We start from the raw sequence: 15241 nt of genomic DNA on the forward strand, positions 1-15241 counted from the left end.
GCAAGCAACTACCAAATGACTGTGTTTGAACCAGTCCTCCCATAAGTCAGCTCAAGCAGCTCCAGTAGATATTATTTGATAATTTGAGACTCATAATTTGAGTCTAAGGACCATCATAGAATCTATCCCCATGGCAGGAGATGAGGTATATAAGGATTAGGATTTAAGTACATGCTTCAGGTCAGGTTTTCTATTTAAAGTGTATCTCCACCACTTAAGGAGGCAACATGCCCTTTTCCAGACCAGCAGCTATGATCGAATACCTCCTTTACTCTCTGTGTCTCCCCCTTTCTCTCAGCATGACCCATGTTCCCCAGGGCCTTCTCCCCCATTGCTCTGACAGGGATTCTGGTTCCTGCCATGTAACCTCCATTTGTCCCTCCCAAAGACTCTCTCCCAACAGCTCCCCCCATTTCCCTGAGCCTCCAGTATGTCTCCCTCATCTCTTCCTCTCAGATGCCCAGCAGGCCCTCTCCTCGCATCACCTTTCCTCTCTCCATCACTCTTTCCCCCATCTTCTAGCCTTTGTTCTCAGGTTCTTCAGAGGTACCCAGACAACTCTTCATTGAACTAACCATTTATTTATTTTATTTATTTTATGAGGCTTTTATACCGCCCCATCCCCGAAGGGCTCTGGGCGGTGTACAGCAGGTAAAAGCAACAACACAGAATTAAAACGTTAAAAGCAGCGAACAATATTTAACAAAGAAATAGGAATACAAGTGGTGTCCAGCAGCTTAATTTTAAAATTCCCTCCCCACCCCCACCCCACCCCCCAGAGGGAGGCATAGTGGTCTCATTGGTTGGCAAACGACCCAGATGTCAGGGTCGGACAAGGGCCAGGAGGGCCACCATGAGCAAGATATAACTGGGCATCTTCATTATTAAAGATTTTAATAATTGTCTGATTAGGATTTGCCAAGGAGATATTAGAAGTGTTTCATTTTGACTTGCCAAGTATTTTGACTGCCAACCACCTTTGAAATTTCCTTTCCACCTTGCCTTCAATCTATGCATTTATGGTTAATAAAGTTTACTGTTTTAGAATGGTGGTCTAAGTCTCTTGTGGAGAAAATGCTATGTCAGTTTGCGTTCTGAGCATATAAAGGCTGAGGTCCCAAAAGGCTCAGGGCTGAAGGCATCCTGTGTGTACTTTCCTGTTTCTTGGTAACAGATTCTAGCTATCTCACACTCTCTCGCTCTCTATGTAGGTTGTAAACCCCTTCACCTATATACAAGGGTGCCATATTGTTTCTGATAGTTAGATGGTGAATGTTATATGCCAATAAAGGCTTGTGTTGTGTTGTTGTAGATGGTGAATGCAGACTTCTCCATTCTCCATTAAGACTCCTCAAGGCCTGTTGACCATGTAGCTAGCCAGCTCAATCTTCGGTGGTTTCATTGCCCCTCTTCAGATTTGCCTCTGGGGAAGTTCAGTCCAAACCAGGGAAGAGTCTGGATACAGTTCCATCAGCCTCTGTGCCTCTAATGTGAGATCCAAGCCATGGATTTAAGCCAGACTATTCTGGGGGATAATCATTCAGGGTACACACTATCCCTTGCAACCTTATTAAGAACATAAGCACATAAGAACAAGCCAGCTGGATCAGACCAGAGTCCATCTAGTCCAGCTCTCTGCTACTCACAGTGGCCCACCAGGTGCCTTTGGGAGCTCACAGGCAGGATGTGAAAGCAATGGCCTTCTGTGGCTGTTGCTCCTGAGCGCCTGGACTGTTAAGGCCTTTGCAATCTCAGATCAAAGAGGATCAAGATTGGTAGCCATAAATCGACTTCTCCTCCATAAATCTGTCCAAGCCCCTTTTAAAGCTATCCAGGTTAGTGGCCATCACCACCTCCTGTGGCAGCATATTCCAAACACCAATCACATGTTGCGTGAAGAAGTGTTTCCTTTTATTAGTCCTAATTCTTCCCCCCAGCATTTTCAATGTATGCCCCTGGTTCTAGGTGTAAGGTTGTGTTTTGATGTATGTTTCTTTCCAGCCAGCTTGGCCTTGGCACATTCCATGGTCTGGGCTGTGTGCCCGGGATAACTGCTGAAGTTAACCTTGCTGTCTGTGCTTATCATATATATGTTTGAAGCTTGCCTTTTTCTATCATGGGAATTGTATTGCGGGGTTCGGGGAGGAGCTGTTTTGCCCGTAAAAGAGGCCGCCTAGCCTGGGAACAGTCAGAATCTGCATCCCGTGTATGTGACTCCAGAAGTTTATGAAATAAAGAACTATTCCAAGTTGCTTATTTTCGGGTCCTTCGAGGTTCCTTACATTATGCAGATTCTCACAACTTACTTTTCAGATTGAACGTGGCTAAGTACCATCTCCATCCGTTCTGGTGGATCTCTGATGTCTTCCAACATGCAGAGATTGACTTTCAAGGGTCCGATGGACTTGGAATATGAGGAGATTGCGGTAACCCCCAAAGAGGGTTCCCTTTCTTCCATTTCTGTGGAGGAGCCAGTGGGATCAGTCTCCCTGGTGACCCTCTCCAAGCCTCGCTCAGCTATGAACTTAAACCTTCCTCCAACTAGCACGGCAGCAAGTGCGGAAGAAGCTCCCCTGATGGCTCCTCGGGCGCACTATCTTCCGCGGTGAGAGAGCCGCTTAGAGGTGCAGCCAGGAATTTTACGATTTATCCAGGTGGCGGGTGTCGTAGATGGACCGCGGACCTCCCCAGGAGCGGCACTTCACCACCCGCCAACATGTGCATTACAAACCGGTGATGCGAACTGTTACGGAGGAAGTCGGAGTATCGACCATCCATGGAGACACCCAGGAGTCCCTCGAGAAATTTCTGGATCAATACCTCGAGGAGCCTCCTCCTGAACATCACCGGCAGAGCATGGGAGCCTGCCCGAAGGGGTCGCACATATCAGCACCCCGAGATTCCATGGAAGGTGTTATGGGAGTCCACAAAGGGTCCCGGGTTCGCCTCACCTTTGCAGAGGATACCCGTGCCCGGGATCCTCTGGATCTGCAAGAACTTGAGGGGGCAACTGCCTTGCCTGCAGTGGACCTAGATCGCCCTCCCGACCCAGAACCAGACCAATGGGCTGAGCAGCTCGAGGCTCTCAAGATGGCCCAACATGACTGGGAACAAGAGCGTGAGGCCCTTGAGAGAGAGCGCGAAGCCTTCGAACTGGAATGTGAGCAACAACGTCAAGAATTCGAATTGGAACTGGCACGAGAAAAAGATGTCCTCCGACAACAATATCTTCAGGATATTACGGTCCATGATAAAGTGATGGAACAATCCAGGCTCGAACTCCAACGCCAGTGGGAGTGTTTAAAAGCTCTTGAAACTCAAGGGGAGGCCGAATCTGCAGTCCAAAAGGCAGAGCATGCCAGAATTCAACGCGAAAAAGATGCTTTGGATTACAGGCAGAAGGCCCTCACCCGCAGAGAAAGAGAATTGGCAGTGAGAGAAGCGCTGGTCCAGAGAGACGGTGGAGTGCCCCAAGCTGCTTCAACTTGGGCCAACGGCGCAACAAGACCGCACTCTCCCGCCGCCCCAGTTTATGCAGCAGCGGCTACCGTAGCAGCCCCTCGAAGCCAGCAAAAGAGTGATTCTCCTCCAGGCACAACCGGCCAGCCACCACTCAGTCTGAGCTCCTGGGTTCCCGGCCCCTCAAGCACCCTGGTAAGGCACCGGGTATTGCTGGTAGAGGCTACCCGCGACCCCATATCCCGGCACGTTTTGACGGGACTGCTTCTAAGTTACTGTATTTCATACTACAATTGGATGCCCACATGCTAGAATTCGATGATCTCTATCGCTCGGAAGTGGAGAAAATTCGGGATATCGGATCTGTGCTGGATGGGGATGCGGCAGAATGGTTTGTGGAATTGCATGAATTGGGGGGGGGCAAGCTCCAAACGGTGGCAGCTTTACTTCAGGGACTCAGACTTCGTTTTCAGGATCCGGAGGAGGTGAACAAGGTGATTAAGACTATTAAAACCATTAAGCAAGGTAACAGATCCTTTGCAGATTTCGCTCGAGAATTCCGCTTGGCAGTGAGTAAACTACCTGACTGAGCGCATGAAATGCGAATATTTCCACGAGGCAGTAGACCCTGACATTTGCACCTGGGCAGTCATGCATCGTGAACCACGTACCGTTGTGGAGTGGATCGAGGTGGGCAATACCATTGCAACCCGCCTCACCCATTCCAAAGCGGGAAAAACCGCAGCGACCAAGACCACTACCAAAACTGCCGCCGCCGCGCCTCCAAAGAAAACGGGAGGGGGGCCGTCGGTTAGCAAGTCCACATCGGATCGTCGCCGTCGCCTTGGATTATGCCTGTATTGCGGAGGCCCGGGCCATATGGCAGCCAATTGCCCAAAGAAACAGAAAGCCCCCAACTCCAGCCCCTCGCAAGTCAACAGCACAAACTCCACGCAAACCGGGACCTAAAGGACCCCAAGGAGCGTCACAAGTCGTGTTCGATGATGAACTGGGGGAACTTGATGACATCGAGCCTGAAGGAGTAAGCCTTTTGTCAGCCCCTATGGAGGAGAACCCGGCTCCAGATGTGGTGAGTGATGGGGGTGCCCCCATAACTATTATGACCTCCTTGGCCAATACGTCCAAACACACATGCATATTAGCACGCGCACTAGTGGATTCTGGTTGCTCCCACTGTCTTATGAGGCCCCAAGTTGCTGAGCAACTAGGGCTCGAGCGTATTGCATTGGCCAAACCCATCCCATTCACCCAAATGGATGGCAGTCCGTTAGGCACCGAAGGCCCGGCCCGATTCAGAACCCAGCCAGTACTCCTACATTGCACAGAACACTGGGAGAAACGTAGCTTCATCCTGGCTCCAGTCGCCAAACAACCCATCGTGTTGGGGATGCCCTGGTTACTCTCCCACGAACCCACCATTCTCTGGGAGCAGCACATCGTCTGTTTCACAGACCCCCCTTGTGGGGATCACATGCATGAGGGGGAACCACCAGAAGACCCTACTGATATTTCTGATGGCCCCCAAGCCCTGGCTCTCGATGTCACTCCTGGTTCGGACTTAATCAGAATCCCCAAAGCCTATTGGGACTTGTCCAAAGTTTTCGAAGAACAGGAGTGTGATCAGTTACCCCCCCCATCGGGACACAGACTGTAACATCCTCTTGGTCCCGGAAACACAATTCCCTAAGGGTAGAATATATCGAATGAGTCCCACTGAAGAGAGGGAGCTTCGTGCCTTCCTGGACAAGAACCTGGCTCGGGGATTTATTCGTCGGGCCACCAAGAGCACGCACGCAGCCCCAGTTCTTTTTGTAAAAAAGAAAGACGGAACTCTATGGCTTTGCACCGACTACCGAGGATTAAATGCAGTGTCCATCTCCAATAAATACCCTTTGCCCCTGATCAAGGATCTCCTCGATGCATTGGGGAGGGGGCGTATTTTTACGAAACTTGATTTGCGCGAAGCATATTATCGAGTGAGGATTGCTGAAGGTTTTGAGCATTTAACGGCATTTAATACTAAATTTGGTCAATATGAATATCTTGTAATGCCTTTCGGGTTATCTGGGGCCCCAGGGGCTTTCATGTCACTCATCAATGACGTATTACAAGAATTTTTGTTTAACGGAGTAGTGGTGTATTTAGATGACGTTCTCATATATTCCCAATCGGAGGAAGAGCACGTTCGTCTGGTCAGAGCTGTGTTACAACGGCTCCTCGATAACTCTCTGTTCGTGAAGCTGTCTAAATGTGCCTTCCACCAGATGTCCATGGACTACTTAGGTTATGGGATCTCACCAGAGGGCCTGGAAATGGATCCAGCCAAAGTAGCCACAGTTGTTAATTGGCCCTTTCCATCAACCCGCAAAGAACTCCAATCCTTTCTCGGTTTCGCCAATTTCTATCGAGACTTTATCCCTCAATTTGCCAAAATTGCCTTGCCCCTCACTGACCTGCTCCGCACGAAGGGAAAGGGTCCTCAGGCTTCCAAATCTGGGGCTTCCCTCCCCTGGTCCCCAGAATGTCAGGAATCTTTCCAATCGCTTAAATCAGCTTTCACTACAGAACCAGTCTTGAAGCACCCGGACCCCTCCTTGCCTTTCGTAGTGCATGTCGACGCTTCGGACAAAGCTTTAGGAGCAGCCCTGTTGCAGAGGAATAAAGATAATAAACTGGTTCCATGTGCTTACTTATCAAAAAAATTCTCTGGTCCAGAACTCAACTGGACCGTCGATGACAAGGAAACGGCTGCTATTAAGGAGGCTCTTAGTACGTGGCGACATTGGTTGGAAGGAGCTTCATGCCCCTTCCAAGTCTGGTCTGACCATAAAAACCTGGCAGCACTTTCTATGCTGCTCAAAATGTCAGCTAAACAGTTAAGGTGGGTGGATTTCTTCTCCAGGTTTGCCTTCACAGTCCATTTTTTCCCAGGCAAGAGCAATAAGTTAGCAGACGCATTATCCCGCCTGCCCAAGGGGGTGGACACGTCCTTACGTGCTATTCCACGTACCATTCTCTCGCCCTCACAATTGGGATTGGCAGTCACCCGATCCCAAACATCCGCGCCCACCACCTTACCCCCACTGAGCGTTCCAGAAGTCGTCTCGCCGTTCGTATGCCAATTAGAGGAGGCGGGGCGACAGGACGTCCCAACGGGGGAATCTGACCCCCTCCTACAATTGAAAGGGGGAGTTTGGAGGAGAGGAGACTGTTGGTACGTCCCGCCGACGCTATGTAAGCAGGTCCTGATGGCGGGTCATGATGCTAGGCAAGCAGGACATTTTGGATTTTTAAAGACGCTCCACTTGCTCCGACGGCAATTTTGGTGGCGCACCATGCGCAAAGACATTGAAGCGTATATTCGGGGCTGCCCGACGTGTACTGAAGCCAAATCTATTCCGGGCAAACCCCATGGGTTGTTGCATCCCATCCCTCCAGCATCCAAACCCTGGCAAGTGATCTCCATGGATTTCATCACGGATCTCCCTGAAAGCCATGGAAATACCGTTTTGTGGGTAGTGGTGGATTTGTTTTCGAAACAGGCGCATTTTATTCCATGCCCCACCATTCCCTCGGCGCCCAAGTTAGCAAAATTGTTCATTCAACATATCTACCGTTTGCACTCCTTGCCGGAAAGAGTGATCTCCAACTGCGGCCCCCAGTTCATATCTAAGTTCTGGAAGGCATTCCTGGAGATTCTGGGAACTGCTTCAGCTGTCGCTGCCCCCTACCACGTGCAAAGTGACGGCCAGACGGAATGGACCAACAGAACCCTGGAACAGTACCTACGTTGCTACACCAACTATCATCAAGATAACTGGTCCGAGCTACTGCCCTTTGCTGAATACGCCTATAATAATGCGGTTCATAGTAGTACCAACAAAACCCCCTTTGAAGTGGTGTCAGGTCGCTCCTACCCTCCCCTGCCTCAACTCCCAGACTAGGCATTGCAGCCACCGGATTTTAGCGACTGGATTCAGTCCTTGGCCGAGGGCTGGAAGACCGTGATGTGCTTCAGCTTACTGCACAAAGCGCGGGAGGCTGTAAAAGAGCCCAAAAGCAGACAAACATCGGACTGACTTTCCTTTGCAAATTGGGACATGGGTTTATTTGTCCACGAAAAACCTTAGGGACGTGCACAAATATTCCAAGCTAGGCAAGAAATTCATAGGTCCTTTCCAGATTACCCAAGTGATCAATGATGTGACTGCTCATTTAGAATTGCCAAATTCTTTGAGTAACATTCACCCTGTTTTTCATTCTAGCTTACTCAAGCAGGCTCCAGATTCCGATGCCTGGCACGACCAAACGGAGGCACCCCCACCAGTGATTATTGACAGCCACAAGCATTACGAAATCGATGCTATTCTGGACTCTTGTTATTCTCGCAAGCGCTTGCAATACTTGGTTTCGGGGGTAGGGTATCCTTCGGGCAATAATCAATGGATTTATGTTGAAAATATTGAGGCCCCCTCACTGATATCTGCTTTTCGTAAGTCTTTTCCCCACAAGCCGGGTGGGGAGGGAGCTTTCTTAGGGGAGGCGGAGTGTTGGAGTCTTAATGAACAGGTTGTGTTTTGCGATGTGTGTTTTCTTTTTTGACAAAGCTAAGGTTGGCCTTGGCACATTCCACGGTCTGGGCTGTGTGCCCGGGATAACTGCTGAAGTTAACCTTGCTGTCTGCGCTTATATATATGTTTGAAGCTTGCCTTTTTCTATCGTGGGAATTGTATTGGGGGGGTTCGGGGAGGAGCTGTTTTGCCCGTAAAAGAGGCCGCCTAGCCTGGGAACAGTCAGAATCTGCATTCCGTGTTTATGAAATAAAGAACTATTCCAAGTTGCTTATTTTCGGGTCCTTCGAGGTTCCTTACACTAGTATTGTGAGAAAGAGAGAAAAATTTCTCTCTGTCAACATTTTCTACCCCATGCACAATTTTATTTTATGGGACTTGCAAATCATATCCCCTCAGACGCCTCCCTCTCCAAACTAAAGAGTCCCAAGACGCTTGGCAGCTCCTCTCATCATATTAGTGGAAGGTTAACTCCAGTCCCTCAATCATCCTTGTTGACCTTCTCTGCACTTTTTCTATCTCTTCAATATCTTTTTTGAGATGTGGCGACCAGAACTGAACACAGTACTCCAAGTGCAGTTGCACCACTGCTTTATATAAGAGCATGACAATCTTTGCAGTTTTATTATCAATTCCTTTCCTAATTATCCCCAGCATAGAGCTTGTTTTTTGCTAACTCAACAATAGAAATGTTTTAAGATGGCAGTGGGGAATAACTCAGCTTGGCAGCAAGAGATAGGCTAGCAAGGGGATCTTTAAAACAACTATACCAGAAAACGGCTTGAAACGTTCTACAGAGAATGCCAGGCAACCAAAATGAACTTAAATATTTTATAGGTTTTTTATAAAAACATTCATACAGTGAGATGTGGAGAAGCTTACACATAGTTACTGAGAGATATAAGCAGGGAGGAAAAATAGGTTTGGATGAAAGATTAGGAGGGGAGTAGCGGGACTTATACATTTCTTAGGTTCAGATGAGAGGTTCTTGAAGAAGGCAAGGATTCGTAAGACCAGCGTGTGAATCCAAGTGAAGGACGATAGACACAAGGGAGGTTCAGGCTACTAAAGAGTTGGAAAGAGCCAGTGAGTGTAAGGAACCTCAAAGGACTTGAAACAAAGGAACTGAGTTCAGTACGTTTATTTCATAAACTTCAATGGTCGCAATACACGGGATGCGGATTCTGACTTTCCCGGGCTTCAGGCGTCGCTTTTACGCTTCAGCCACCTCCCCCAAGCGTCCCAGTGAAGTTTTCCATCGACAGAACAGAAACAAGCTTCAAACACACAAGATAATCACAGCAAGGTTAAGGCCATAACCACCCCGGGCACAAAGCCCAGGACGAGGAATGCGCCAAGGCCAGGCAGAAAGAGCAGAACCTAACCCCCACCCTTACACTCCGCCTCCTCTACGAAAGCCCCCTCTCCACCTGGTTTATGAGGGAAAGCCTTATGAAAAGCAGTGATCAAAGGGGGGGGCGTCAATGTTTTCAACATACACCCATTGATTATGGCCCGAGGGATATCCCACCCAGGACACCAAATATTGCAAACGTTTGCGTATGTAACGAGAATCCATTTTTTTTTAAATATTTTTATTGATATTTCGGAATTATTACAAATTTATAATGTATACTTTATATACATCCTCCATATCTTTTTTCCCCCTTTTTCCCCTCCCCCTCCTTCTTCTTCTCTTCTTTAGATGCGCAGCAGCAGGTCCATTCTTTTCAATCTTCTTGTCCATTTTTCTTCTGTAATTCCAATTTCGTTTAGCCAGTCTTTGAATTCCATCCAAATCTCCCTCATGTCCTTTTGTTTTTCTTGCCATATTTGATTTCTTGACATTGTGTCGAAAATTTCTAATTGTATTTGCTCCCATATATATTCCAACCATTTCTGCATTGTCCAGATTTTTTTGTCCTTCCACCCCAATGCTATTACTGCATGGGCCGCTCTGATCATGAATCTGAAAAGTTTTCTTTTTCTTTGTTCGATTATAATATAATCCACTATACCTATAAATAGTAAATCTATATTTATCTTTATTCTTACCTTTACATATTTTTCTATGTATTTTATCACATTTTCCCACATATTTTTTACTTCTATACATTCTAGCCACATATGGGTATATATTGCATTTTATCTCCACAATGCCAACATTTCGGACTGAGTCCACTTATCATATATGCCAACTGTTTCGGTGTTCTATACCATTTTAATATTAATTTCTTCTCTAGTTCTGCATATTTATCTATTTTTATTTTATTTATATTGTCTATAGTCCTTTTAATAAGCTCTATGTCTTTCTCTACATCTTGTTGTCATTTTTCCATTATGATTCTTATCATAAATCCTTGATCTTCTATCATGTTTTTGTATAAAACACCTAAGATTTGTCCTTTCTTTTCCTCATATATTTTTATACAACTTTTCATTATACACTCTTCCTCCCTCCTGGAGGCTTTTGTCTTTTCCCATATTCCTCTTAATAGTAACCAGTTTTCTTTACCTCCTTTCTCTAAAAAAATTTGGAAACGGTATTAATTCTCCTCTTTCATTGTACAGTTGTGCTACCTTGTATATTCCTTGTCTATGTAGAGATCTTATTGCTTGTGTTCCTTCCTGTCCAACCATGCTTCCAGCGAGTGGTGCCGCATCCAGTGACCCTGGCATCCATTTTCCCTTCCATTTCTCCCAGATTTCCATTGATACCTTTCTAGGGCCTTTTAATTTTTGTCTTTCTATTTTTGAACAACTTGAATATATTCCAAAGCTACCCGTGTTCAAATTTATTTCATTTTCGAACTTCATCCATCTGTCTCTTTTTTATCTGTGTGAATTCCTATCAAACTTTTTATTTGAAATGCCTCGTAGTATTCCTGTAATTTTGGGAGCCCCCAGCCCATTAGTTTTTTAGACATATAGACTATTTTATTCATCACTCTTGGTTTCTTTTGATTAAATGCCCATAGTTTAATTTTCTTGTCCCATTCTTCAAATTGTTTCTTCTTAATCTCTAACGGCAAAGTACGAAATAGATAGAAGAGTTTTGGCATTATACACATTTTTAATGCTACTATTCTCTTAGAAATAGATAGATTCTTCTCTCGCCACTTCTTTAATTGCTTCGTTATTTTTTTCCATATTACCTGTAATTATATTTAAACATCTTTTTCTTCTTGTTTGTTAATGTTATACCTAAATATTTAATCTTCTTCTTCACCATTTCCTTCCCTAGTAGTTTTTTTTTCTATATTTATTCCCAGGATTTCAGTCTTCTCCATATTAACCACCAAACCAGAATGCTTTTGAAAGTCTTCTAATATTATTTTTAATTCTTTTAAAGTTTCTACAGGATTAGTTGTTATTAGTAATAAATCATCTGCAAATAAATTTATTCTTATTTCTTCTTTATTGATTTTAAAGCCTTTGATCCTACCGTTATTTCTAATTCTATCCGCTAGATATTCCATTGCTACTACGAATAACGATGGAGAAAGCGGACATCCTTGTTTCACACCTCTTTCTATCCTAATTTCTTCCGACCATCCATTGTTTATCATAATCTTTGCTTTATTGTTTTTATATAATTCTTTTAATATCGTTATTAATCCTTTCCAAATCCCGTCTGTTCCATTATTTGGAATAAATATGCATGGCTAACTGTGTCAAATGCTTTATAGACATCTAATTTTATCATGGCATATTTTTATCCTTTCCATGTTCCATCACATTCAATACATTTCTTATGGGATAACTAATATCTCTATCTTTCACGAATCATTATTGATCTTGACCAATTATTTTTTTGGTAATATTGCCTTTATTCTATTCGACAATATTTTAGTGAATATTTTATAATCCTGGTTTAATAAACTTATAGGTCTATATGATTCAACCTGTTCTGGATTAGCAGTCCTGGTTTTAATTATAGTGATTTATTTCTGTTTCCATGTTTCTGGTATTTTCTGTCCCTTTGGAATATCTTTATTATATAACCTCCTTGTAATTCAGGTTATTAAAATTTCTGCCATTTCTTTGTAATACTCTGCTGTAAATCCGTCTAAACCAGGAGACTTGTTGTTCTTTAATTCTTTTTTTATTACTAAGCCTATTTCTTCTTTGTGTTATAGTATCTTCCTCCATACTTTGTTTCTCCTCCTGTGTGTTAGATCTTTTTTATGTATTTCTTTCTATCCTTTCTGTATCTATCCTTTTAAATAATTTTGGATAGAACTGTGCAAATAACTTTTGTCTAATTCTTTACATGTTTCCTGTTATTCTTTCATTGTTTTCACTTTATTATTGATTTTACTCTCTTTTGTTTTTCTTTCTTTTTCTTTTGTGAAATAATTGGCTAGATTGTTTCCCATTGACTTTTATATTTGGTTCTTTGAAATTGATTTTTTGACCCATGTGTCTTTTTTTTCCATAACTCTGACTGATCCAATTCTTCTAGTTGTTTATACATTTAGTAGTTTTAATTCTTTTATAGTCTGTTAAATTATTTCTCATTCTGTAGTTTATCTCTGCAGTCTTTTGATTTTTTTTCCACTAATTGATGTCTTTCCTTATTCAGTGCCCTTTTTTCTTGTCTCTTTTTTTGTATTTCTCATACAATACTCCTCTCTCATTACTGCCTTCGAGGGCATCCCACAACTTATCCCGATCCTGAGGCGGTGTTTCTATTTTCTAGAAAATAATTGTTTATTCCTTCCTGTAAAATCTTCTCTTATTTCTTTCATTCTTCATTTGTATAATATTATCATATCTCCATCTTATATACTGTTTGTCCTCTTTTTGCCAGTCTGAATGCTTAGCTACCACTGGAGCATGGTCTGAAATCCACTCTTTGTATGTGTCTGGATCTCTACACATTGTATAAGACTCCATGTTCTTTGTCAGGGAATATAGTCTATGTAATGTAAATTTTTTATGTCTGTTAGAATAGAAAGTTGGTTGTTGTGTTTTTCCCATCTCCTCCCATACATATTAGTTATATTCCATTGTTTAAAAGCTTAACCCTTTATAAGTTCCTCAAATCCAATATTACAGTCTCCCACTATTAATGTTTCTCCTTTATATTCCCTTTGTACTCTGTTAAAATTGTTTTTTTGTAGGAAACTCTTTTTTTTTTTGTTAGGTGCATATAAGTTCATTAGTGTTATTTGTATCTCATTAAGGAAACCTTGTAACAAAATCCATCTCCCATTTTGATCCTTCAATATTTTTTGCACTTGTATATTTATATTATTTTTCGCCAAAATAGTAACAACACCATTCTTCTTTTCCTCTGCTCTTGGATTCACATAAGGTTCTCCAGCCCGGTATCTTCTATTAAAGGAGCAATATCTCTCTTTCTTTTATGCGTTTCTTTGGATGCAAAATCAAATCCCAGTTTTCTTTCTTCTTAACTATAGTTTGACTAGTTAAAATCTTTTGAAATTGGAATTTAATCCGTTAATATTTACAGATACAAGTTTTAAATCTCCTGCCATAAGTAATAATTTTTTTGTCTACTATTTTCGAGACCTGCTGCTGTTTCATATTCATTTTTTCCCTCATTTACCGACCTTCGCCCCCTCTCCAGATGTTCTGAGGAGAGGTTCCTCCCTCCCACATCTTGGATTTTCGGCTTCTCGGTCTTCCCTCCTCCCCAGCTTATATTCTTAGACAATTCTCTCTGTTAATGGCAATCAATCAATTTAAAAATTCTTATAACATTCAAATAAAAAGATACTTCTTAATACATACATATCCACTAGATTGCATTTTACAACCTATTTTTCCATCAGAAGAGAGTTTTCTGTCTGGGCATTCCGCCCATTTTGATGTTTACTAAAACAGTGTTGAAGCTTGATAATGCTATTCAAAACAAATTTCTGGGAAACTTTCCCAGATTGTTAAAGTAAACAATGTTAGAACAGATTACTGTTTTAATATCTTCTAAAAACTACATACAAGAGTTATTTTAGTTAGTGATTGTTATTCAGTTAAGTTCTATTAGTACTTAGAGTGAAATGTTATATAGCCATTTAAAAGAATTTTTTGAAGAAGTCTTGACTTATGTTATCTTTCTTTGGCTTTGAGCGTCTGGTATCTTCTTGAAGTTGCAGCCTGGTCCTGCATGTCTTCTTCTTCTGAATCATTGTCTGTCTGAGGTTCTGCAGCTTCCAAGGAAAGACCCAGTTTATCCAGAAGTTGTTGTGCCTCCCTTGGGGTTCTTGCTATATATTTCTGATTGCTTTCAAAATGGAGGATCGCCATTGGTAAGATCCATGAGAATTTTTTATTTGCCTTATATAGAGCATTTGCATAGGGCATTAGTGCTTTCTTGATTTGCAGCGTTTCTGGTGAGAGATCTTGTCTCACAAAAATTTTCTTGCCTTTATACATCAGAGGCTGAGCTTTTCTCAGCTTCTTGTATAGTGTTTCTTTGATCTCTTCTGTAGTGCATTTAAAAATAATGTCTGGGGTTCTGTTTCCCTGAGAAAATCCTCTGTGGGCTCTATCTATCGATTCCGGTGTCGTTGGAATGTTTATAGAATTGAGCCACTGTATTAATTGGTTTTATATCTGTTTCGTCCTCCATTCTTGGGACTCCAATTAAACGAAGGTTTGCACGTCTTTGTCTATCTGAGAGAGAGGCTATTTTTGATTTCAGGAAGTCAATATCATCAGTGTTTTTCTTTATTTGTCTCTCGTTTTTAATCACTCTCTCCGCAGTGTTAGAAAGTTTCTTTGACATGTCTTGTATGTCTTTATCAATTGCAATCAGATTGGTCTGTGTTGTCTTAGTAAAGTCATCAAAGGAAGCTTTTATTTGATTTGTTAGCTCTAACAAATCTGTTTTGGTTACATAGTTTTCCTTGGGCGCCATGTTTTTGCTTCGCCCTTATCTTTTTAGTATTTTAATTTGACTCACCGGTTTGTTTTTCGTCTCTTCGAAAGCTGTCGGTGTTCTCCCTTTTGAGTTCTCTGTTTTAAGTTGATTATTAGTCTTTATCTTCTCTTTTATGCCATTAAATCTTTGTTGCTTGCCGGGAGGGTGTCGAAAAGCGTCTAATCCTTGTCGGACATGCGCAGAAAAGCCTGTAACGAGAATCCAGAATAGCGTCGATTTCATAGTGTTTGTGGCCATCAACAATCACCGGCGGGGGAACCTCCGTTGGGTCGTGCCAAGC

This window comes from Sphaerodactylus townsendi, unplaced genomic scaffold (genome assembly GCF_021028975.2).
Source record: "Sphaerodactylus townsendi isolate TG3544 unplaced genomic scaffold, MPM_Stown_v2.3 scaffold_21, whole genome shotgun sequence".
NCBI classification, from domain to species: domain Eukaryota; kingdom Metazoa; phylum Chordata; class Lepidosauria; order Squamata; family Sphaerodactylidae; genus Sphaerodactylus; species Sphaerodactylus townsendi.